The sequence below is a fragment of the Erpetoichthys calabaricus genome, chromosome 3 (genome assembly GCF_900747795.2).
Source record: "Erpetoichthys calabaricus chromosome 3, fErpCal1.3, whole genome shotgun sequence".
Classification (NCBI taxonomy): domain Eukaryota; kingdom Metazoa; phylum Chordata; class Cladistia; order Polypteriformes; family Polypteridae; genus Erpetoichthys; species Erpetoichthys calabaricus.
In genome coordinates, this window is record NC_041396.2 from 221,426,484 (window position 1) to 221,452,236 (window position 25,753).

General features: G+C 39.3%; 2 protein-coding genes across 3 annotated transcripts in view; both read right to left on the reverse strand.

The window, feature by feature from the left end:
- The window catches only part of LOC114648669 (amine sulfotransferase-like), a 37,110-nt gene extending 23,914 nt beyond the window's left edge, over nucleotides 1-13,196 (reverse strand). Inside the window, exon 1 of one of the 2 annotated variants that reach the window (XM_028797827.2) lies at nucleotides 13,088-13,196. The gene's annotated coding sequence lies outside the window, so the exon portion shown is untranslated. Of the gene's footprint in view, nucleotides 1-4,472; nucleotides 4,641-13,087 lie in introns of those variants that run through there. The other variant, XM_028797828.2, reaches the window with a different exon arrangement.
- The window catches only part of rwdd1 (RWD domain containing 1), a 506,701-nt gene that overhangs the window by 437,856 nt on the left and 43,092 nt on the right, over nucleotides 1-25,753 (reverse strand). The window lies entirely within an intron of this gene.

A 25,753-nucleotide genomic window follows, 5' to 3' on the forward strand; every position in this document is an offset into this window, starting at 1 on the left:
CAATTGGATTCAGGTCAGGACTTTGACTAGGCCACTCCAAAGTCTTCATTTTGTTTTTCTTCAGCCATTCAGAGGTGGATTTGCTGGTGTGTTTTGGGTCATTGTCCTGTTGCAGCACCCAAGATCGCTTCAGCTTGAGTTGACGAACAGATGGCCGGACATTCTCCTTCAGGATTTTTTGGTAGACAGTAGAATTCATGGTTCCATCTATCACAGCAAGCCTTCCAGGTCCTGAAGTAGCAAAACAACCCCAGACCATCACACTACCACCACCATATTTTACTGTTGGTATGATGTTCTTTTTCTGAAATGCTGTGTTCCTTTTACGCCAGATGTAACGGGACATTTGCCTTCCAAAAAGTTCAACTTTTGTCTCATCAGTCCACAAGGTATTTTCCCAAAAGTCTTGGCAATCATTGAGATGTTTCTTAGCAAAATTGAGACGAGCCCTAATGTTCTTTTTGCTTAACAGTGGTTTGCGTCTTGGAAATCTGCCATGCAGGCCGTTTTTGCCCAGTCTCTTTCTTATGGTGGAGTCGTGAACACTGACCTTAATTGAGGCAAGTGAGGCCTGCAGTTCTTTAGACGTTGTCCTGGGGTCTTTTGTGACCTCTCGGATGAGTCGTCTCTGCACTCTTGGGGTAATTTTGGTCGGCCGGCCACTCCTGGGAAGGTTCACCACTGTTCCATGTTTTTGCCATTTGTGGATAATGGCTCTCACTGTGGTTCGCTGGAGTCCCAAAGCTTTAGAAATGGCTTTATAACCTTTACCAAACTGATAGATCTCAATTACTTCTGTTCTCATTTGTTCCTGAATTTCTTTGGATCTTGGCATGATGTCTAGCTTTTGAGGTGCTTTTGGTCTACTTCTCTGTGTCAGGCAGCTCCTATTTAAGTGATTTCTTGATTGAAACAGGTGTGGCAGTAATCAGGCCTGGGGGTGGCTACGGAAATTGAACTCAGGTGTGATACACCACAGTTAGGTTATTTTTTAACAAGGGGGCAATTACTTTTTCACACAGGGCCATGTAGGTTTGGATTTTTTTTCTCCCTAAATAATAAAAACCATCATTTAAAAACTGCATTTTGTGTTTACTTGTGTTATATTTGACTAATGGTTAAATGTGTTTGATGATCAGAAACATTTTGTGTGACAAACATGCAAAAGAATAAGAAATCAGGAAGGGGGCAAATAGTTTTTCACACCACTGTAAACTGAGTGCCATTGTCACTGACTAGTTGTTCTGGAAGTCCAGTACGTGCAAATAAGGTGTGGAGTATATCTACCGTTTTAGATGATGTTGCCTTTTTTACTGCAAAAATTTCAGGCCATTTTGAATGTGCATCAACCACAATGAGAAACATTCGATTATGGAAAGGTCCTGCATAGTCAATGTGAAGTCGTTGCCAGACAGAACTTGGCCATTCCCAGGTATGAAGGGGAGCGCTTTGGGGCTGTCGCCGAGTCTGTTGGCATCCTGTGCATGACTTGGCCAGATTCTCTATTTGAAGGTCAATTCCAGGCCACCATATGTAGCTTCGGGCTAAGCTTTTCATCTTTACAACATCTAAATGACCTTCATGAAGTACCTCAAGTATTTTTGTACGAAGTTTGGGTGGTACAATCACTCTTGTGCCCCACATAATGCATCCTTGACACACTGATAACTGGTCACGTCGATTTGAGTACTCAGGGAGATCAGCATCACTTCTAGAAGGCCAACCTTTTATTATCAAGTCAAATAATTTGGCCATAGTGGGATCTCGACTTGTCTCTTTCTGAATTTGAGCACTTGTAATGGGTAAGGGCTCCAGTTGTGTTAGATGAAAAATTTCAGCTGGATTGGAAAGGTTTTGAGTTCCCTTAAACTCACAAGGTAGACGGGAAAGTCCATCTGCATTTGCATGTTGTTTTGTGCCTCTGAATTCAATTTGGTAGTCATGGCCGCCTAAAAACAAAGACCATCGTTGTAAGCGTGCTGCAGCCATGGTTGGAACACACTTATGAGGACTGAAAATAGCAACTAAGGGCTGATGATCAGTAACTAATGTGAAATGTTTACCATATAGGTATTGATTAAATTTCTTTACCGCCCACACTAGGCTTAGACCTTCCCTGTCTATCTGTGCATAATTCTTTTCAGCAGGACTTAGAGACCTTGATGCAAAAGCAATTGGTCGTTCTGTGCCATCAAGCATCTTGTGAGAAAGAACAGCACCAATGCCATACGGTGATGCATCGCAAGCCAGGCGCAATGGCAACTTTGGATTAAAATGTGTCAGCACTTCATCAGATGTAATCAGCTGTTTGGCAGTATTAAACGCTTGTTCACAATCTTGTGACCATTCCCATTTATTTCCTTTTTGTAACAAACAGTTTAGTGGATGCAACACTGTTGAAAGATTTGGCAAAAATCGATGGTAGTAATTTACAAGGCCCAGGAAAGAACGTAACTGGGTCACATTTTCAGGCTGAGGTGCCTTCAGGACAGCATCAATCTTGTCTGGGGATTTATGGAGGCCATTCTTATCAATAATATGTCCACAGTATTCTAAAGAGTCCCTAAAGAATTGGCATTTACTTTTATTTGCTTTCAGTCCAAATTCTGACAGCCTAGTAAGGACTGCTTCAAGGTTTGTCAGATGTGCACTATTATCTGTACCAGTTACAATTATGTCATCTAAGTAACACTGAGTACCAGGGATGCCCTGTAGCACCTGATCCATTGCTCTCTGCCACATAGAAGGAGCAGACGAAATTCCAAAAACCAGTCTGTTATAACGGAAGAGTCCCTTGTGAGTATTAATAGTGAGGTACTTTTTAGATGACTCCTCTAATTCCATCTGTAAATATGCTTGGGACAAATCTATCTTTGAAAAGTTCTCGCCACCAGCAAGTGAGGCAAAGATATCATCTATGCGTGGTAGAGGATATTGGTCGACATGTAGTACAGGATTTAATGTGACTTTAAAGTCACCACAGATGCGTACAGCACCATTTTTCTTGATCACGGGCACGATGGGCGTTGCCCACTCAGACCAATTGACTTTGGAGAGGACACCCTGTCCTTCTAAACGCTTGAGCTCTGCCTCAACCTTAGGGCGAATAGCTTATGGTACAGGGCGAGCCTTATGGAACTTTGGCTGTGCATCCTCTTCCACTGCAATGTGTGCCTTGATATGTTTGAGAGTCCCAATTCCCTCTTGGAACACCTGTGCATAGTGAACTAATAGTGAATTCAGCTTTTCTTGCTTAGGAAATATGCTCAGTCCTGAGGTGACCTGCATTTCTTTTATGGACTGCCAGTTAAGCTGGATACTTTTTAGCCATTCACGTCCAAATAAGGGAACACCTCCTCTTGATAGCACATATAAATCCAGCAGACGTCTCTGGCTTTCATACACAACTGTCACCTTAAGCTTACCAATGGGAGCAATCTTTTCACCTGTGTATGTTTTTAGTATTACCGAAGTGCCTTTCAGTTTCACATTTGGAAATTTTTCTTTATAATCTTTTTCTGAAATAATTGACAGGGCTGATCCGGTGTCTAACTCCATTTTTAATGTCACTCCTTCCACTTTGGGTGCCACCCATATTATTCTGCGGTCAGTGTGTTTAATAGAATGGAGCTCTAGACAAGACAGATGTTCAGTTTCAGAGTCACTGGAGTTGGTTTTATCAATTTCATGCACCTTTTTGCTTTTATTACCCATTTTATGTGACTTCCCTTTATTTTCGTTCATTCTGCACATTTTCTGGATGTGCCCTTTTTTATTACACTGTCTGCACTCTTTATCTTTAAACCAACATTCAGTCGGAACGTGCGATTTTTTTCCACATCTAAAGCAGGATGGCATTTTCTCAGCGTGCTTTGCTACAACCTTATTGAGGCTGCACTGTGAAATCACTTTTCTCTTAAATTCTAAGGCGTCTTTTTCCGCCGTTTCCATTGAAATCGCTATTTCCTGTGCGCGCTGTAATGTTAAATCTCTTTCTGTGAGGAGCCGTTTCTGTATGCTCTCGTTGTGAAGCCCGCACACGAGTCGATCTCTTAGCGTGTCGGACAAGCCCTCGCCAAAATGACAGTGCTCTGTAAGCCGCCTTAGCTCAGCAATATAGTCCGCAATTGACTCGTGTTCCTGCTGGTCCCGTTTATGAAAGCGAAACCCGCTCGGCAATAATCATCGGCTTTGGGTTCAAATGTGCTTGCAATACATCCACAATATCTTTAAATGATTTTTCTGCGGGTTTCAACGGTGCCACTAGACTGCGCAACAGATTATAAGTTTTCGGACCCATTACACTTAAAAGCACAGCCACCTTTCTCTCATTCCCGATATCGTTTGCGAGGCAGTACTGCTTAAATCTCTCAATGTAAGTAGCCCATTCCTCCTCGGTGCTGTCAAAAGCAGCCATTTGTCCTACACAGCCATACATCTTGTTTCAAATTCTTAAGATTTTCTTTACTCACTTCTGTGTTTTATCCGTCTCTCTTCTGGCAGGCCCAGGGTGCGCTCTTCAGTATGCCACGAAACACATAGAAAACATGGAAATTCACTCAATGCAAAGCAGAGAAGCTCAGTTGGTTTTGAACAGTCAGCATGCGGCAGAGTTATTTATTTTCTCGTCGCCAATTCTGTTGTGTTTTTACACTTAAACCAACAGTATAATAGTAAGTTAATAAAGAAAGACACAAATACGGCAATTACCAAACTTCCACCATTTTAGAGAAGGGTCCGGCTGCAGATCGCAGACTTGGCCTTCCACGCCTCCTGCCTTCCACAGTCCGCCCCACAACTGCCTGATGTCCGTAGAAAGAGAAGAAGAGCTGCTGTACAGTTTTTCCAATTCGAAAAAGAAAAGGAGCTGAAAACGTTTTCTGACACGGAACAATGGCACAACAGAACCAGGTATGGACTCACAGAATAAAAAGCTCAGTATATTTAAAGAAACTTTAGTTCCATTAAACAAAACTAATGAGATGTACGATTATATACAGTATAGTGAATCCAAGTGTTCTCTGTTTATCGTCATTACTGACATATCCTATTTTTAAGCATATCGTTTTAATTATTTTTTACCTCTTGTATTGTTTCTTTTTAATATTTGCCGTATTATTTCATCTATATTAACTTTTTCACTTATTTATGAGATGCAATGTAGAGAATCTGCAATGTTCGTGTACAATATGAAAGGTATTTATGTTTATCGTCGTCATTAACGTATGTTAAATATCTTATCTTAACTTAGTTAAGTTAGCTATTTATAAAAGCACGTTAGCGCTTTCTGCCAAATTAGTATTACATATTATTTTTGTCTTGATTTCCACAGTCACATTTCACCATAAAGGCAGAGAATATAAAAACAACTTTGATAACATTGATTAAATATCCAAATGAATCCAAGTGCCCTCTTTGTAAAAAGCACAGAGACTACAGCATCCTGCTACGTCACCTTCAGAGTCATGAAGGCCACATTGTCAAGTATGCAGGTAGTATATACACAGGGTATGCTAAGAGTGTGTGCTTGCAAACAATACTGACGTTTAGATTTCTGAACTGGAACTTTTTTTAAATACAGGTTAAAAGGCTGAGCATTTTCCGTTGTTTGGCAGGTTTTACTATTTACAGATGTAACACAGGGTGTGTCCCAAGTGGCCAATTCCATTGTTGTTTTTGTTTAAAAGTCATTGTCAACAGTTTATTGTATGTCAGTATTTAATATTTTTCTTTGATTACATTTTTTTACCCTTTGTATTAGGGCCTCCCTAGTGTGTGCTTGGTGTGTTGGTGTGTGCTTGGTGTGTGTGCGCCCTGCGGTGGGCTGGGATTGGCTCCAGCAGACCCCCGTGACCCTGTAGTTAGGATATATAGCGGGTTGGATGAAGGATGGATGGATGTATTAGGGCCTTCCAAGCCAAATGAATAGCCATGGCTGTGGAATTTCCATGTTGATGGTATGACCATTTCATATTGTAACTATCATTTTTTGTATGTCTGTATTTAATGTTGTGTCCAGGTTTCCAAAGGACCATTTTGTGGTGTCTCTGTATTTCATCCTCGAGGCCCCCTTCAATTTTAATGAGTTATGTCTCAACTTTAGTCCTCTCTTCTTTCATTGTAGTATTTGTAGAGGGAGGATTATATCTGGTTGCTGGTTCCGATTTTTGTCACCTTCTACAATTTGTGTTGGATATTTGTGTTATGTTTAACTTATTTTATTATATTTGTTTTTTTTTTTTAATTTCAACATACTGTCCATAGTGGTTTTGAAGTTCCAGAAATGCCCACCTTTCAAAATCCAGATCATTTAAATGTATGTTTATAATGGTTTGCATAAATATTTTTGTAACATTAAACTCCTTTTAAGAACGTGACTCTGCTCAGTCCTCTTTAGAATGACATGCTGGCTTTGTGGAAGAGCTGATGTAGAATGTTACTTGAGAACTCCAGCACCAAGGGATAAATGAAATTTAAATTTCCTTTAATAACTCTAATTTAGTTCTGCAGCAATATGGCAAATATACTTAGCCATATTGTAAATCAAAGACGAATAGTCCAAATGTTTACCATTATAAACTTAGTGCTTCTTTTTGAAATCACTGAAGTAACTGCTCACATCAGACTGAGCGAGCAAACGCCCTTCTAAATGAAGGCCAAGAACCAAACAAAAAATTAGAATGTACAGAAACAATGGACAGCCAGGACAGGGTCATTTTTTGTGCTTATTCTTTTGGTTCTTTTTTAACATTTCCTTAGGTAAATATTATTTTCTATGTTTTTAGGTTTAGACTTTATTGAGCCATTAATGAGAAGACAGAGTAAAGACTTGGCACTACATCTGAAATGAACAAATGTCTTGCTATTCTGTTCCATAGCACTGCATTCTGCAGATTTCAGATTTTTTCTTTTAGAAGAAACGTCAGCGTCCCTTCTCCAACATCCAGCACAGGGCACTGATGAGCAGGTACAGACACATCATTTTATAAACTTCCATAAGAAAGATAAATTACATTTTGTTGATGCTGGCTTACAATGTCTGTGGTATAGTGAATAAAATGTATAAAAAGACTTAATGCTTGTCTCAGATGCCGACTGTTAATCGTTAAGCAGTAGGAGTCAAAGCCCAAAAGACAAAGCCTGTTTTATATCTTCTGACAAACTGTAGTACTAGTACAACTCTTAAAGGCCTTAAAACATTTGAAATACATTGTGTGCTGTATTAATAATAGTGTATTGTAAGAAACATTGAAGACTTGTAGAATCTGTGATCAAAAGCAGCAATGTTAATAATATATAATAAATTAAATTTGCTGTACATTATTTTTTTTACTTTCCTTACATTCCTTGTAAATGTGGAGGAAAAGGCTATGAGCTTTATGATGACCATTTAAAGAATTTCCTTTCTTTCTTTTTTAATATAATGTATTACAGCAGCATGGAATCCTTCAGCATTTCACCGAGGCACAGAAGTGGTGTGCTGAGAACATTTCTGTGTTCAGAGGGCGAATCTCACTCCCTGCATTACTGTCAATGGACAAAGACGACACTGAGGAGGCCCTTCAGAAATTTGATTTGCTATCTGAATTTCCAGAAGAAGAGGAGAGAGAATATGTCTTTAGACATATTTTTTTCACTTATGGAAGACATGCATCTGTTTTTAGATTAACGTGAGAGGAAAAAGGAAAATGACTGAGTTTTGTGAGAAAATGTAACAAACATACATGTCCCTCATTGTTCAGTTACAACCTACAATTCTTGTTCTATATTTAATATATTCTTTAACTTTTTTGTAATAAATGTTTCAAACCAACTTCATCTTTACAGTCCATTGTCTTAGTGTTATGTATTAAAATAATGTTTTATAAAGCAGGGCAAGGCAATATTTATTTATAAACCACATTTACAACAGCAGCCAGAACTGAACCAAAGTGCTGTACAAGAAAGGGTAAAAGAAGCAATTCAAATATACCGTATGTACACATCACAAAACTGCAAGAATAACCAGCCATTACATAAAAGATAAACTTAAAATACCCATATATACAGTACATATTTATAATCCTGAATGTACGTGAGCCAACATATACAAACAATGTCAACCTCTTGCAGGGTCAAATGGCAGCAAGAAGAAATAAGACTTTAATGATGACTTAAAAATGGCCTGTGATGGAGCAGACCTAATATAATAAGGAGAGCCATTCCAGAGAAAAGGAGCAGCCACCACAAACACCCGATTCCTCCTTTGCTTCAGCCTCGACCTCGGCACAACTAAGAGCATCGGGCTAGTAGACCACAGGGATCTTGTTGGCACATACAAGTGAAGAGGTTCCAAGAGGCAAGATGGGGCTGATCCACTCAAACATTTGAAAACAAGAAATAGAATTTTAAAATCAATTCTGAAATGGACCAGAAGCCAGTGAAGTGAGGTCAGTATTGGTGAAATATGGCCACACTTACGAGAGCCTTCAATAAGCGAACAGCAAAGTTGTGGAATAGTTGTAGGCGTCGTAACAGGGCTTGACCTTTACCTACATACAAAGAACTGCAATAGTCCAAATGAGATGCTGTAAAAGCTTGGATGGCCTTTTCAAGATCAAAGAAAGAAAGAAAAGCCTTTACCTTAAAGTCTCAGCTGGAAAAAGCTTCATTTAACTTCACAATTTATCTGTCTGTCGAGTTTGAATGAGCTGTCACAGATCACACCTGGGCTAACTGAAGCTTTATGATACGTATATGGAAAGGGGTCCAAGAGCAATATCAGAGACACTCAAACTTTCTTAACTCTTGGACACCATGATCACAGTTTTATTATCATGTAGTTTAAGAAGATGCATTACCATTCAGGTTTTAATATCATTCAAGCACACATGGAGGGTCTGTATTTTCTTGCTTTGATTTTAGTGGCAAATATATTTAAGTGTCATCAGTATAGAGAAGTCATACTTGTTAACAGTGGAGCCTAAAGGTAACATGCCTATCAAAAAGATAGCTGGTCCAAGGATGGAACCCCACAAGTAAGAGGAGCTACAGAGGACGAGAACTCACCCAAATGAATAGAAACATTCCTATTTCTTAGATAAGATTTAAACCATTTCAGGGCATTACCTTGGATGACTACATACTGTTCAAGGCAGGCTATAAGAATCATAAGATCCACAGCATCAAAAGCTGAAGTAAGATCTAGCAGTACAAGAATGGCAAAATCTCCAGGATTAGTAATTGGGAAGAGGTCACTGTTAACCTTTAACAAGGATGTTTCAGTGCTGCAAGAACATCTGTATCTGGATTGGAATTTTTCCAGAATACTATTTTCATCTAGAAATGTTTGAGTTCGGACAAGTTTTTCAAAGACTTTAGATAAAAAAGGCAGTTTAGAAATTGGCCTGGAATTTGACACATTGGAGGGTCCTTATTTTGTTTTTTATAATACGTTTCTGCACCACAGCATGTTTCAAGGCAGAAGGAACACAACCAGAAATCAAGCTAGCATTTATTAAGGTAACAATACGTGGTATGACAGAATCAAAAAACCCTTAACTAATCAAGAGGGGACACTGACCAGGGGACACTTTGTAGGATTCAGGCGTTACACCAAATCAGACAACAGAGACGATGACACACGCAGGCACAAAGTAATCAAAGACAGCTGAACACACTATGGGAAGAATCCTGAGCAGGCAGTGACACCGATGACCTAATAACGGTAATCTTATTTACAAAAAAGTACATCTCCGTTTGGAGAGTAAGTTGGGGTATGCAACAAATGACAAATTCCTAATATAAGAAATGGTATATGGCGATTAAATGATTTAAAATCACTAAAAAATTGATTTGTAATTATTGTATCGACCCAAACAAAACATTTTTAAAGTTAAGTTTAAAATCTGTTAGTTCAGTTCCAAAATAAATAAAAACGACGGTTTATGGATGTGCAACTTTCAATAATGCAAATGTTTGCATTTCTTTAGAAAAACAAACGATATAATATCTATTAAGCAATTTGAGAGATTCGCTTCACTTTTTTTGATAAGTACATATTTATAAGTTTGGGTCCCAGGGAGAACAATTATGCATTAAAATTAAAAATCAGGTAAACGTTTGAAAGTTTAATAACTCCACTTGAAATTTATCAACATTATAGCAGCAGCGAAGAACAAAATTAAGAAAACACAATTCAAGACAGACAATGGAAATGAAAGTATGAACTGTATTAGTAAGCTGGATCATTTAAAAAATTGTTCAATATAAACAACTTTAAAAGTTTCTTTTGAACTCGAAAGTTTAGACCTTCATTTTCATGCCTGTTGATTGCTTTGTTGTGTTATTGATCATCATTTATTTTGTAACATAATAAATTAATGTCATTAACGGAATTTTCCTTTATTGAACGAGGTTCCAGAAATAATGTCAGACATGCCGTTTAGTACAAAAGTACCATAAAAATAATTTCAAATATTTTGAATGATAGAATTCACTATAATAGCAGTTAGAGCATCCACATTCATATTTAGTATGGGGTTTCCTTAATCTAAAAATATGTTTTGCCCTCTTTCTTTTAACTATTGAATCCTGACTCATAAATTATAAAACTGTTTTTTGTTTCTAAAAGTAAACACGACAGTAATACCATAAAGAGAAACTCGGATTCTTGCCTCGTGATTGCAGGAAGTCATATTAATATCGTCTTTTACGGTTACATGGTAAATCAACGTTACTAGTTTTTCAACGAAAGCGATGTGACAGGGGACGCACGCGAATGATGGGGGCATGGTGTGGAAGGCAGGAGGCGCGGAAGGCCGGGGGCATGGAAGGCCAGGGGCGTGGAAGGCCAAGTCTGCGACCTGCAGCCAGATACTCTTGCCATTTTATGTATATAAACAAGTTCCGGCTGTAACGTGCACCTTAATACCAGGGTGCAGGCACATAACACATTCAATGCAATTATCTGAAACATTAAATAGAACTTATATTTAGTATTAAATTATTACATATACATAACACGGGGCGGCACGGTGGCGCAGTGGGTAGCGCTGCTGCCTCGCAGTTGGGAGATCTGGGGACCTGGGTTCGCTTCCCGGGTCCTCCCTGCGTAGAGTTTGCATGTTCTCCCCGTGTCTGCGTGGGTTTCCTCCGGGCACTCCGGTTTCCTCCCACAGTCCAAAGTCCAAATTGGCCCTAGTGTGTGCTTGGTGTGTGGGTGTGTTTGTGTGTGTCCTGCGGTGGGTTGGCACCCTGCCCAGGATTGGTTCCTGCCTTGTGCCCTGTGTTGGCTGGGATTGGCTCCAGCAGACCCCCGTGACCCTGTGTTCGGTTTCAGCGGGTTGGAAAATGGATAGATGGATGGATGGATATACATAACACACACCTTATGAGAAGGATTTAGGAGTCATAGTGGACTATCGACTTCCAAACAGTGTTCAGAAGCCATTAAGAAGGCTAACAGAATGTTAGGTTGTATAGCACGATGTGTAGAGTACAAGTCCAACGAGGTTATGCTCCATCTTTATAATGCACTGGTGAGGCCTCATCTTGAGTACTATGTGCAGTTTTGGTCTCCAGGCTACAAAAAGGACATAGCAGCACTAGAAAAGGTCCAGAGAAGAGCGACTAGGCTGATTCCAGGGCTACAGGGAATGAATTATGAAGAAAGATTAAAAGAGCTGAGCCTATACAGTTTAAGCAAAAGAAGATTAAGAGGTGAACATTGAAGTGTTTAAAATTATGAAGGGAATTAGTACAGTGGATCGAGACTGTTATTTTAAAATGAGTTCATCAAGAACACGGGGGACACAGTTGGAAACTTGTTAAGGGTAAATTTCGCACAAACATGAGGAAGTTTTTCTTTACACAAAAAATGATAGACACTTGGAATAAGCTACCAAGTAGCGTGGTAGACAATAAGACTTTAGGGACTTTCAAAACTCGACCTGGATGTTTTTTTGGAAGAAATAAGTGGATAGGACTGGCTAGCTTTGTTGGACTGAATGGCCTGTTCTCATCTAGAGTGTTCTAATGTTCTAATTCGATTCAACTTCAGAAAAGTCCAGACATAACAACTATTAAAGTGTGTATACATTTTTTGGACCCACTCAGTATTTAAATCAGTTGCTCTCCTATTCATTATATTTTCTAATATTCCTTGTTCTTTGCTTGCAGTGTATTGTTTTTGTTTTTATTTATTGCTTAACAAATAGTCATTTAAATTATTATGTTGTGAAAATGTTGGTGGGATTTATAATAGTTACATTACTGTGCAATTACTGAGAAAATTAGAAAAAGTTTGTTTTAATCAGGCAATAGCACACCATGTCATGTTCCCTGAGTGAAATGAGCAAACACAGATAAGCAAACACAGTAAATGTTAACACCCATTAAGTCAAATACCTCTAAGCATAAAGATAAAGTTTGCTTCACTCATGCTGCTGCTAATGCTGGGGACATTTTTATTTAATATATTATTTACAAAAAAAGGTAGTTCAGCCAATTCAAATATTTATTGATTTATTGAAAATATAAATATATAAAGTGTATTAATCTTAAAATCCACATACATTATCATTAGTAACTAGAGAAAGGGTTAATCATCATTTCCAATAAGACTTTATTAATTTTCTAACCTGTTTATCCATTGGGGTGCCTGAGCCTCTCCCAGCAGCACTGGGCACAAAGTGGAAGCTGTAAGAAAATGAGGTGCCAGTCCAGTGCAAGGCACAATCACTCTCACATGCAATCCCACTAATTAACATAAATTAGACGTCTTTGAGGTGAACCTTAAGCACCTGGAATAAAACCAGTACAGGCACTGGAAAAACATATGAACTCCACATGAGCCTCAAACACCGGAGCTGTGAGTAAACAGCACTAACAATGTAGACAATGGCACTATCGTTTTCTCCTAAAACATTGAAGTTGAAACTAGCTGCAGTAGAGGAATCATTTCCTCCACATATGATAATTCAACAAGAAAAAAAATTAATACATATATAAAATGGTGTTCACAGAGGTACAAAATAGCAGTTACTTTTCAGGAATTTTTTAGGCTCTTTGCCACAAAAAAGTTCAGAAGTTAGCTATTTCCACTTACCTGAAAATAATTATGAGTCCTCTTCTTCAGATCCTGCTCTGAACTATATATAAAGACCTAATCAGCCTAACACGTGATGCTGCCAAGTTGCATAATCACAACTAAAACACAGCTCTATGTTATCTACCTTTGGCTTTATGATCCAGTTACAGTTTAACTGAATGAGTAGTGAGAAAAGCAATATATAAATGTAAAGAAAGAATTATTATTATTAAAATGCTTCCTATAAAACCATAACTCTACTGACAGCACAGAACTTTTTTAGTCAGGTATCTTCCTGGGAAAACTGAGGGAAGAGATTATTTTAGGACAAGGATGGGCAGAAAAATCTGAAATTGTAAATGTGAGAAGTGAATGAAGAAATAAAAATGCTTTGGTTCATAATTTGGTGGTGCAGTTCTTAGCCTGGCTGCACCACACCTCTTCAGTTCTTAGTCTGAATGAATCCATTCTCAGTCAGAATCTGTGTGGAGTTTGCATGTTCTCCCCTTGCTTGTGTGGATTTTTTTCACAATGTGCTTGGGTTTTCCTCTCACATCCTCACTTTAAATTTCCTTCATATGTGTGAGTATAGATATATACAGGAATGGCCCAGTGATTAACTAGTGACCCATTCGTGATTGGTTCCCATGTAGAAACCCAGTGCAAATTGGGATTGGATTCTGTATTGATAAAATGAGATGGATCATTCATTGCTTGGTTTTGAGGAAATTATTTTTATTGTTTAATTTTGAAAATGTTTGTCAAATGCACAGGTTTACCAAGCTTCACTATGTAGTGAAAATTTTCTGGACACCTGACCATCACACTTATATGAGCTTACTGCACATCCCATTCCAAAACCATATACATTAATAAAGAGTTGGCCTTGCTTTTATGGTTATAACAGCCTCCACTCCTGTGGGAAGGCTTTTTATATGATTTTGGAGTGTGGCTGTGGGATTTTGTGCCCATCAAGTGAAAAAAGCATTTGTGAGGTTAAATTCATCAAGAAGAGAGTTTGGTACAGTTCCGGTCAGGGCTCTGTGCAGACTACTTGAGTTTCTCCACACCAAATGCTTCAAACCATGTCTTTATAGACCTGGTATTGTGCACAGTTATGCTGGAACAGAAAAGGGCCTTCCCTAAACTGTTGCCACAAAGTTGGAAGTGTACAATTAATTAAAATGTATTTGTACACTGTAGCATTAACAGTACCCTTCACTGGAGCCAAGGAGCCAGGCCCTAAAAAACAGCCCCAGACCATTATACCTCCTCTACAAAACTTTACAGTAGTCACCACGCAGTCTTTAAGGTAGCATTCTCCTGTCATCCACAGATTCATCTGTCAGACTTCCAGTGTGACTTATCATCGAAAGAACACATTTCAACTGCTTTACATCACTCCAGCTGACATACGGCATTGCGCATAGTAATCGTAAGCTTATGTGCAGGTGCTCGGCTGTGGAAACTCATTTCTTGAAGCTCCTGATGTACAATTCTGGTGCCGTTTGGATCTCTTTTGTGAGTAATGCAATAGCGGAGTGGCAATTTTCATGTGCTATATGCTTCAGGCCTCAGTGGTCTTGCTGTGTGAGTTTGCATGGTCTACCACTTTGTGGCTGAGCTGTTGTTGCTCCTAAACTCTCCCACTTCCAAATAATAGCACTTACAGTCGGGAGGGGCAGATCTAGTCATCCAGAAATTTCATGTACTGACTTTTGGCAAAGGTGGCATCCTATGACATTGTCATGTTTAAAGTCAATGGGCTCCTCAGTACGACCCATTCTACTGCCTGTGTTTGTCAATGGAGGCTGCATGGCTACGTGCTTTATTTTGTGCACCTGTTAACAATGAGTGTGGCAGAAACACCTGAACTCACTCATTTGGAAGGCTGTCCACATACTTTTAGGCAAATATAATGTAAATACGCTTCCACTGAAAGCTAAGTGTTTTACAAAATTTGATTCCAGTCACAACAGGAAGTCATCTTTAACTCTGAACTCTTTGGTAATTAACATCACATGACCTCCCAAGTGATGGAATTTGGTAGTAACCAATTAACTGCGGTCAATAAAACTATAAAACTAGAGAATTCCTAGAGTTTACATAATGGTGCTGTAGATATCCCCTGGGACCTCTTGGGGTGCAGTTAGGTAGACCCCAAGCCGATGACAAAGCCAGGCAAGTTTTTCATTAAAATAGAAAAATGTTATAAAAAAAGACAATAATAACCAGAATACACAACAAAATGATAAACAATACACGTTTCTAAACAACTATACAGACCCCCTTGCATGACTAGACCCCCTTCCTCTATACTAAACCAGAAGTAAAGCTCATTCCTACTCTTCTCCTCACACTTTACATGCATACTGGTTTCCAGGTCCTCCCAGTCAGGTGAGCCTATGTCATCAATTTTGTCCAACTCCAATGTTTTTTAACACCAATGTCAGACTACACAACTTCTAGTAGGAGAGGATGTCAAGCTTGACAAATACAGTTGCTCATCTTGTCGCCTGAGTATGTTAATTTACACAAGTAGAAATCACTGTGGCCAAAAATAGGATAGATAGATAGATAGATAGATAGATAGATAGATAGATAGATAGATAGATAGATAGATAGATAGATAGATAGATAGATAGATAGATAGATAGATAGATAGATAGATAGATAGATAGATAGATAGATAGATAGATAGATAGATAGATAGATACTTTATTAATCCCAAGGGGAAATTAAGGATCTGAGGCAGCATGCCTCAAACAGCAAAAGATGCAAATCAAATGATAGCTGCAAACAAAATTCAGGCGATGGCCACAAACTACCAACATTGCGTTCTCATGTTTCTAGTCTGGGGGCACATCTTTTTTGTTTCCCATGTATTTTTGCAGATGCTTCACACTTTTGTTCTTCCATAAAGGAAAAAGAAACGCCTATAAAATAGTAATACATCTTTCATTATTATTATTTCACAGAGTCTGCCTGTTATTTAATGAGGGAAGGTATAGGGGGAAGGCTTATTTAACTGGGTAGTTGCGGCACATGGCTAATTATGCATGAAAATTAACCATGCAGTGTTCCACTGTAGTGTCATATAGCTTTTTTTTTTTTTTAAGGCATGCAGAGTTGATTAGGTCCTGACAATGTGTATGCACAAAGAAGATTGGTAATGACCTTACAAAGATCTGCACATGACTGCTACATTTCTGTGATGTCACGCTGGCTTCACAAAGCATCACGGAGTGCTAGGAAAAAATGTTTTCTAAGCTGACCACACAGTGAACTTCCAAGAGATATTCAGTGGACAAGGTCACCGGCGAACACAGCACATTGTGTTTTCTAACATTTATTGGTAGTGAATTATTACATGAAATATTAATTAGTCCATTTATCTAACTTACGCAGATTTATTCTCACTTAATTATCTTTCTATTTAGTTTTGCTATTTTTTATTCATTTCAACTCACTGTTGTATTAACTGAAACAGTTTAAAACTATTAAATTATGTTGCAGGAAAGCTTTATAATTTAAAATTTAGGTAATTTGTCACATTGTAACTATATTTATGTAAACAGGCTGAAATGATTTTATTTTCCATCTGAACATTGCCCTTGCAGGTGCACTACTGAAATATTTTCAAGCTCCCCTCTTTGTTTCTCCTGAGTCCCCACAGTCACCCACATCTCCATCTTGTGAGACTCGATCATTTGGAAGCTAGTGGTCACTCTGCCTCTTTTCCCATAAACCACATTCTATGCCAGCAGTTTGTGGTACCAGTCAGCTACCCTCTTTCCACCATCAGATGCAAGCACTCTCTGGTGCCAGCCAACCACTGACTCATTCACCAGAATTGCCAGCTGTTGAGACAAGCATATCAGAAGAAAGACAACATCTTACTGCACCACCACTAGATCCTTGTGCTCTCCTGTCCGATTCTATTAGATGTGAGTTTTTTCATGAGAGGAGACCTTTCAGATTAAGGATAGTTTCACTTCACCAAAAACAGAGCATGGCAGTAGCTGCTATCAACATTATTTTATAGAACATTAGTTAGTCAGAAAAAAATTTAAAGAAGATGTCTCACATACTCAAAAATCAAATGAGATGCAATTAATTTTCATCCAAGAACTACAAATTGACTTTCTGGGGATTTATTAACTTGAAAAAATCATGTACTGTATACTTCTTCAAAAGCCTAATGACTCAGGCGCCGTTGAGAGTGGCAGCCTTTTCAGCAGCTCCGTGTACGACTTTATTTTTCTACTTTTAATTTTCTCTTTTTTTATTGATCACTCCTATCACTTTATTTTATGTGGATTCGTTCCCTGGACACACTTACTTTTACAACGTGGGCATGGATTTTTACACGCCGAGACTTATCTTTTCAAGTACTCAACTTAGAGCACTGAGAACAAATGCAAGTGCTGGTGTGGTTCCCTATTTACCCGACGAGGTACGAAGGCGGTACCGTGGCAACAGAGCCGGCACTAAGCTAAAAATGAAGCAGTTTGCGAGAAAGTGCCGTTTTAAGCCCTTGGTGCCTTCTGTGATTCTGGGAAATGTGAATTCAATCTCAAATAAGATCAACGAACTGGCTGCGCTGGTGAAAAATGTCAGAAGCTATAGAGAATGCAGTTTGTTGTGCTTTTGCGAAACGTGGCTAACTACCACCATCCCAGATGCTAACGTGGAGCTACCCGGGTTTAGCACAGTTAGAGCGGACAGAGATGCAAGTACCTGCAGGAAGCACAAAGGAGGAGGACTCGCTCTCTATGTTAATACACGGTGGTGTAACTCTGGACATGTTAACGCTTGGGAAAGCAGATCATAACCTGGTTCTGCTTCAGCCTCACTACAAACCAAAAGTGAGGGTCCTACCTACAACCACACGCTCATTCAGGAAGTGGTCCCCGGAGGCAGAGAAGGCTCTGAGAGAATGCTTTGGAACTACAGACTGGGATATCCTGCAGGGATCACATAGTGAGAACATTGAGGAGGTTGTTGACTGCACTACCGATTACATCAACTTCTGTATGGACATTGTAGTTCCAGTAAGAACTGTACTCTGCTATGCTAACAACAAGCCATGGATTACAAGTGACATCAAGGGCCTTTTGAACCAGAAGAAAAGGGCTTTTAAAAACGGTGATCAGCATGAGCTCAAATGCATGCAGAAGGAACTCCGAGTCCGGCTCAGGGCGGCGAAGGAGCAGTACAGGAGAAAGCTGGAGCAGAGGTTGCATAATAACAGCATGAAGGAAGTGTGGGATGGGATGAAGATCATCACTGGTTGCAGCTCGAAGCGGGGTGCCACCATCGACAGAGACGTGAAGAGAGCAAACCAAATGAACAACTTCTTTAACAGGTTTGACCACCCTAACCCACTTTCACTCTCACCTCGGAGTACTGCACCCTCCACACATCCTTCTGTTGATACCAGCATAGGAGAGACATCCCCACCCATAATTACAACAGCGCAGGTGAGCAGAGAGCTGAGGAGACTTCGTGCCAGCAAAGCAGTGGGTCCAGATGGAGTATCGCCACGACTGCTGAAGGTCTGTGCATCGGAGTTTGGGGGGTCCTCTACAGCGCATCTTCAACCTGAACCTGGAACAGGGGAGAGTCCCAAGGCTTTGGAAAACATCTTGCATCACCCCAGTCCCAAAGGTATCACGTCCTAGTGAGCTGAATGACTTCCGGCCTGTTGCTCTGACATCACATGTGATAAAGACCATGGAGAGGTTGCTGCTTCACTACCTGAGGCCACAGGTTCAACACGACCCTCTGCAGTTTGCATATCAGGAGAAGGTGGGAGCGGAGGATGCCATCATCTATATGCTACACCGATCCCTCCCACTTGGACAGAGGCAGTGGTGCTGTGAGAATTATGTTTCTAGACTTCTCTAGCGCCTTCAACACAATCCAACCTCTGCTCCTTAGGGACAAGCTGACAGAGATGGGAGTAGATTCATACCTGGTGGCATGGATCGTGGACTATCTTAAAGACAGACCTCAGTACGTGCGTCTTGGGAACTGCACATCTGACATTGTGGTCAGCAACACAGGAGCGCCTCAGGGGACTGTACTTTCTCGGGTCCTGTTCAACCTATATACATCAGACTTCCAATACAACTCGGAGTCCTGCCATGTGCAAAAGTTCGCTGACGACACTGCTATCATGGGCTGCATCAGGAGTGGGCAGGAGGAGGAGTATAGGCACTTAATCAATGACTTTGTTAAATGGTGCGACTCAAACTACCTACACCTGAACACCAGCAAAACCAAGGAGCTGGTGGTGGATTTTAGGAGGCCCAGACCCCCTCATGGACCCCGTGATCATCAGAGGTGACTGTGTGCAGAAGGTACAGACCTATAAATACCTGGGAGTGCAGCTGGATGATAAATTGGACTGGACTGCCAATACTGATGCTCTGTGTAAGAAAGGACAGAGCCGGTTATACTTCCTTAGATGCTGCAGATGTTCTATCAGATGGTTGTGGCGAGCGCCATCTTCTACGCGGTGGTGTGCTGGGGAGACAACATTAAGAAGAAAGACGCCTCACGCCTGGACAAACTGGTGAGGAAGGCAGGCTCTGTTGTTGGCATGGAGCTGGACAGTGTAACATCAGGCTCCTATCAATTATGGAGAATCCACTGCATCCACTAAACAGTGTCATCTCCAGACAGAAGAGCAGCTTCAGCGACAGACTGCTGTCACTGTCCTGCTCCACTGACAGACTGAAAAGATCTTTCCTTCCCCAAACTATGCGACTCTTCAATTCCACCTTGGGGGGGTAAACGTTAACATTATAAAAAGTTATTGTTTGTTTTTACCTGCATTATAATCAATCTTTAATTTAATTTTTTTTTTTTTTTGTTTTCCGTATGCTCCTACTGGAGAATGTGAATTTCCCCTTGGGATTAATAAAGTATCTATCTATCTATCTATCTATCTATCTATCTATCTATCTATCTATCTATCTATCTATCTATCTATCTATCTATCTTAGTGATTATGAAAATCATCCAGAACACTTAAAGCATACTGTTTGACAAGAATGGGAGGTGTTTGAATTACACCTTAAAAGTAGCTCAAGAATTGATAAAGAAGAAATGGCACTCTTGGAGGCTGAGGGAAAGCAATGGCACGAGGTTCTTAATTGTTTAGTGGCAATACTTCTCTCTCTAAAAGGGAGGAATCTTGCTTTGAGGAGTTCAAGAACACTCTGTACCAGCCAAACAATGGCAACTTTTTGAAAGAAATTGAACTCCTTGTTAAATATGATCCTGTTATGAAACAGCATATAAAATACATCAAGAGTGGCACCAACACCCACACAAGCTACCTTGACAGGACAATTCAAAATGAGCTCATTAATTCCATTAAGGAGAAGGTGCTTGAGCATATAGTAAGTGAAATCAAGCAGTACAGCTATTACTCCATTATTTTGGATTGCATACCTGATGGTAACTATGAGGAGCAAACTTCACTAAGTTTAAGAACTTTCACACTGGAGGAAGTACCCAGGCTAAAAAGTACTTTATGGGATTCCTTCCAGCAACAGAGACATCAGGAAAAATTTTGGCTTTTCTTGTCCAAAACAGACTTGAGGAACTAAAAAATCCTATTGATGATTGCAGAGGGCAGTCATATGACAATGATGCCAACATGAAGGGGATGCACAAACGTGTGCAAGTCAGACTGGTGCAAAAAATTCCCAGGCTCTCTTTGTGCCATGTGCTACCCACATTCTAAATTTAGTGGTAGCAAATACAGCCAAAAGCTCAAGAGATGCCATTGCTTTCTTTGGACATCTGCAAAAGCTTTATAGCTTTTTTTTTTTTTTAGCTGCACCTCAAAGGTGGACCATCTTGATGAAAAAATAAATATCAGTGTTTGCATTGTGCCAGTGAGGGCCCTGAGCAAAACCTTGCCTATGGTTCCAAAATGATTAGGGTTGGCTCTGTTGAAAGTAGTACTGCAATAGATTCTTCTTCTTGCAGCATTTGTTGTAACTCTTGTTTGGAGTTTAGCTGCATTTTGTTCTATGGCCTGTCCAAGTAATCTCACACAGTTTCACTTATGTTCTGATCTACTGCTGTTGGTGTTCCATTTGCAGACTTCTGCTCCAAGTAACTGCTAATTAGGTTCAGTATCGTTATCACTCTGAAACATTACATCGTAACTCTCCCAAAATTATATTTCTCAGTAGTAATCACCCCATCCATTCTGACTAGACTCTTGTATTGTGCACCCAAAAACCATGAAAAGCAGCCATTGTGCTTCATAGAATGCTGCAGACAGGCATCCGTGTGTTTCTCTCCAACTCTGCTTCTGACAATACTTAGCACCTTTGTAAACCACAAATTTCAAAGCTAATCAATCTGTAAGTCTTTTTGCCTCTGGTTGCCACTCCATACTTTATGGTCTTTTATGTACTGCAGCCTCTCCTGCTTGCTGTCTTTCCTTAAGAATTGTTTCTTACCTGCAACTGCCTAAACAACCACAAAAGACCATTTCTGTAGAGATTCACATGGTTGAAGCATGTACTTCTGGGTCAAATTTAGAGCAAACATTTCACTGGATTTTCTTCGCTCCTGCAGCCTCCTTAGCATTATGTTTACCCCCCTGGAAAAGCAAGAATTTTTTTCACCAAGAAAAGAAATTATTATGTGTAATGGAAACATGTACATTTTTAAATGTCAAAATAAATACAATAGGAAAGATACAGTATGTCTAGTGTCCACTGCTGTACTGATGCAGGTTTACTACACAGCCTTCATGTAATATGTTTTGAAACAGTCGCCAATGCACTACCCAATGTTGACAGTACAAGCTTTTTCTTTGTGCACTTGGCTTATATTTTTTCTGTTGTTTGCTCATGAGAGGGTAGAATGTCAGAGCCTGATTCACACAATCGATATGCCCTTTGTGTTATTGTAGGCTACCATAATACAAGGCTTAGTGACTTACACATTTGCCCTGACATAAACAACAATTGCTGCATTGTAAACAGTGCTGAGGGGGCAATAAGGGGGCAAACATCTTTCTTGTCTTTCTACTTTGATCTCAGTCATTTTGTCTTTTTTGCCACGCATCTATATGCATAACGATGAACCTTCAAGCATTTTCAATTCACTAGATAGGTGCATATTACTTTGGTTGGGTTCTACATTGCCATGTGCATCTGTTTCACTATTTGTGTCAATACAGTATCTGATGGCCATTTCATGTTATTATCACCATCACTTGGTTCAACTAATAGTTCAGTTTCAGTTTGTTCAAAAACTGGCTTTAAAGCTTATTGTTTACATGCTATTGTGTTTTTGGTTGAAGGCTTCACCCCACTGAACAATGAATAATAATGAATTATCTTGGAGTGACAAAATGCATAGAAATATTCATGATTATTTTCGGCATAGTTATTTTATTCAACAGATGACAGCAAATACTCTCATGAGAGTTATTCAGACTTAACAATATAAAAACGGATCATTACATATCACCCCAAATCTAACTCAGGCTTAACTGTAATTATAAAGATTTCTGAGCTTGGGTAGCCCTCAGGGTTAATGCCAAGGAGGCTAAGGAAGTGACCTTGTAGACCCATGTTTGGGTCATCAGCTTGCCCATTTTCCTCAAATTTATTTAATGAAAGCTTGAACACCACATCTTGAAAACCCAGTCTGGTATGCTGTCACTTGCTGATTATAGTCTTGTCAATACAAAGTATGGCTTTATGTCCGTCAAAAGTGTTTTAGCTTAGCAATTTCCAAATCTCTTGTCAAGGGACTCCAGTATTTTTAGTTGCCATTCAATACACCAATGTATTTGTAGTAGTTCTATTGTCATGTGTACAAACAAATCTCTGGTCCAGATAGACTCTTTTGCATTTTTTTAATTACATGCACAACACAGGTTTCATTTTTCACAATTAACATCATTTTCTCCTTTCCAGCAGAGCATTTGAAAAATTTGGATGAGAACAGGCCATTAAGAACAACAAAGTTTACCAGTCTTATCCATCTAATTCTCCAAAATAACATCAAGTCGAGATCTGAAGGTTCCTAAACAACAACAACATTTATTTATATAGCACATTTTCATACAAATAATGTAACTCAAAATGCTTTACATGATGAAGAAAGAGAAAAAAGACAAAGTAAGAATTAAAATAAGACAACACTAATTAATATAGAATAAAAGTAAGGTCTGATGGCCAGGGAGGACAGAAAAAACAAAAAAACTCCAGACGGCTGGAGACAAAAAAAAAAAAATCTATAGGGGTTCCAGGCCATGAGACTGCCCAGCCCCCTCTAGGCATTCTACCCAACATAAATGGCATCAATCATTCCTCATGGTATTTTCATGGAAGGACTTGATGATGACGGTCACATGGACTTCTGGCCTTTAATCCATCAATGTGGGGACATCATGGTGCTTTGATTAGGTGGTGGTTGCGCAGGTCGCCACCACAGAAAACCGGAAAAAGAACAGAAGAGAAAGTAGGGGTTAGTACGGATTTTGGAGCCACCATGAATAGTAATGATAATTAATAGAATATACAGAGCATCAGGATTAAATTAAAATGAGGCTATGAGAAAGCCATGTTAAAGTAATGTGTTTTTAGAAGATTTTTAAAGTGCTCCACTGTATCAGCCTAGCGAATTCCTATTGGCAAACTATTCCAGATTTTAGGTGCATAACAGCAGAAGGCCGCCTCACCACTTCTTTTAAGTTTATCTCTTGGAATTCTAAGCAGACACTCATTTGAAGATCTAAGGTTACAATATGGAATATAAGATGTCAGACATTCCGATATATAAGATGGAGCGAGATTATTTAGGGCTTTATAAACCATAAGCAGTATTTTAAAGTCAATTCTGAATGACACAGGTAACCAGTGTAGGGACATCAAAACTGGAGAAATGTGCTCGGATTTTCTTTTCCTAGTTAGGATTCCAGCAGCTGCATTCTGCACTAGTTGCAATCGATTTGTGTCTTTGTTGGGTAGTCCTGAGAGGAGTGCGTTACAGTAAGTCGACTGAAAACAAAAGTGTGAACTAATTTCTTAGCATCTTTCAGTGATATAAGAGGTCTAAATTTTGCTATATTTCATAAGTGAAAAAAATGCTGTCCTAGTGATCTGATTAATATGCGATTTAAAATTCAGGTCACAGTCAACAGTTACCCCTAAATTCCTTACCACCGTCTTGACTTTTAATCCTAATGCATCTAATTTATTTCTAATAACCTCATTATATCCATTATTGCCAATCACTAAAATTTCAGTTTTCTCTTTATTTAGCTTAAGAAAATTACTATTCATCCACTCAGAAACACAAGTAAGACATTGTGTTAGTGAAACAACAGAGTCGGGGTCATCAGGTGCTATTGATAAATACAGCTGTGTGTCATCAGCATAGCTGTGGTAGCTCACGTTATGCCCTGAAATAATCTGACCTAACGGAAGCATGTAGATCGAAAAGAGCAGCGGACCCAGGATAGAGCCTTGTGGAACACCATATAAAATATCATGTGTCTTTGAAGTATAATTACCACAACTAACAAAGAATTTTCTACCTGTTAGGTAGGATTCAAACCAATTTAAGACACTGCCAGAGAGGCCCACCCACTGACTAAGGTGATTTCTTAGTCGTAAAGTCTTAACCTCTACCTCACAACATGGTTATTTATTTTATGTGTTTATGGTTCTCTGTGTGAAGAAAAACATTCTAACGTTTGTGCAAAATAATCACCTTTTGAGCTGTGCTCCATGTTCTTGTTGAACTCAACTTAAAGTAACACCCTGGATCCCTTGTGCTAATTCCTTTCATAATTTTAAAAACTTCAATCATATCCACTCGTAATCTCTATTTACTTAAACTGAAAAAGTTCAGTTCATTTAATCTTATCTCATAGCTCATACCTCTCAGCCTAGTCACTCTTCTCTGGAATTTTTCTAGCTCTGCTATGGAGATCAGAACTGTATGTACTATTGGCATGGAAATCACCCCTTAAGAACTCAATCCAGTTGCTCCATTGTTTCAAACTAATGCTGCCCACTCAAACTACAATTACCATGCAGGCCTGTAGGAATGCACCAATGTGTCTGAGGCAACATATTGCCATTGCAGGCAGCCTTCAAATATCTGTGCAGTCCGGATAAGGTACCGCTAACCACCCCTGTTAGTTTGCCAGAACATTTACACTTTATCTTGCGCAAGCTTATTTCACATACTATATTTCACAAGCGTATATTTTAATTTCTGTTAATAAAAAGACATTTAGACTTGACTCTTATCACTGTTGTTCTAGAAGTTACAGTCAGTCTCCTTATCTGAGTATGTGGTAGGTGGCGGTTTTTATTCTATAGGTCGGTGGAGGTTTTTATTCTATAGGTCAATCAAAACACATCTAGAGTTAGTTAAAAAAACAATCAAAATGTAGTCTCTGCAATGAAGAGGATGAGTTCTACAATGAAGCTTTCAGAATGATGAGCTTCTTCATTGATAGAGGACAGCCTTCTCATATTGTGGACAGGGATCTCAATCAAGCTAAGAGTAGACCTTGTAGCATAAACTCTAGGAGGAATTCCAATAATGAAATCTGCATCCCAGTGGTCTGCTAATTCCAGTCTAACAATCTGTATCTCCCACAGGTCATCAAACAAAATTCCT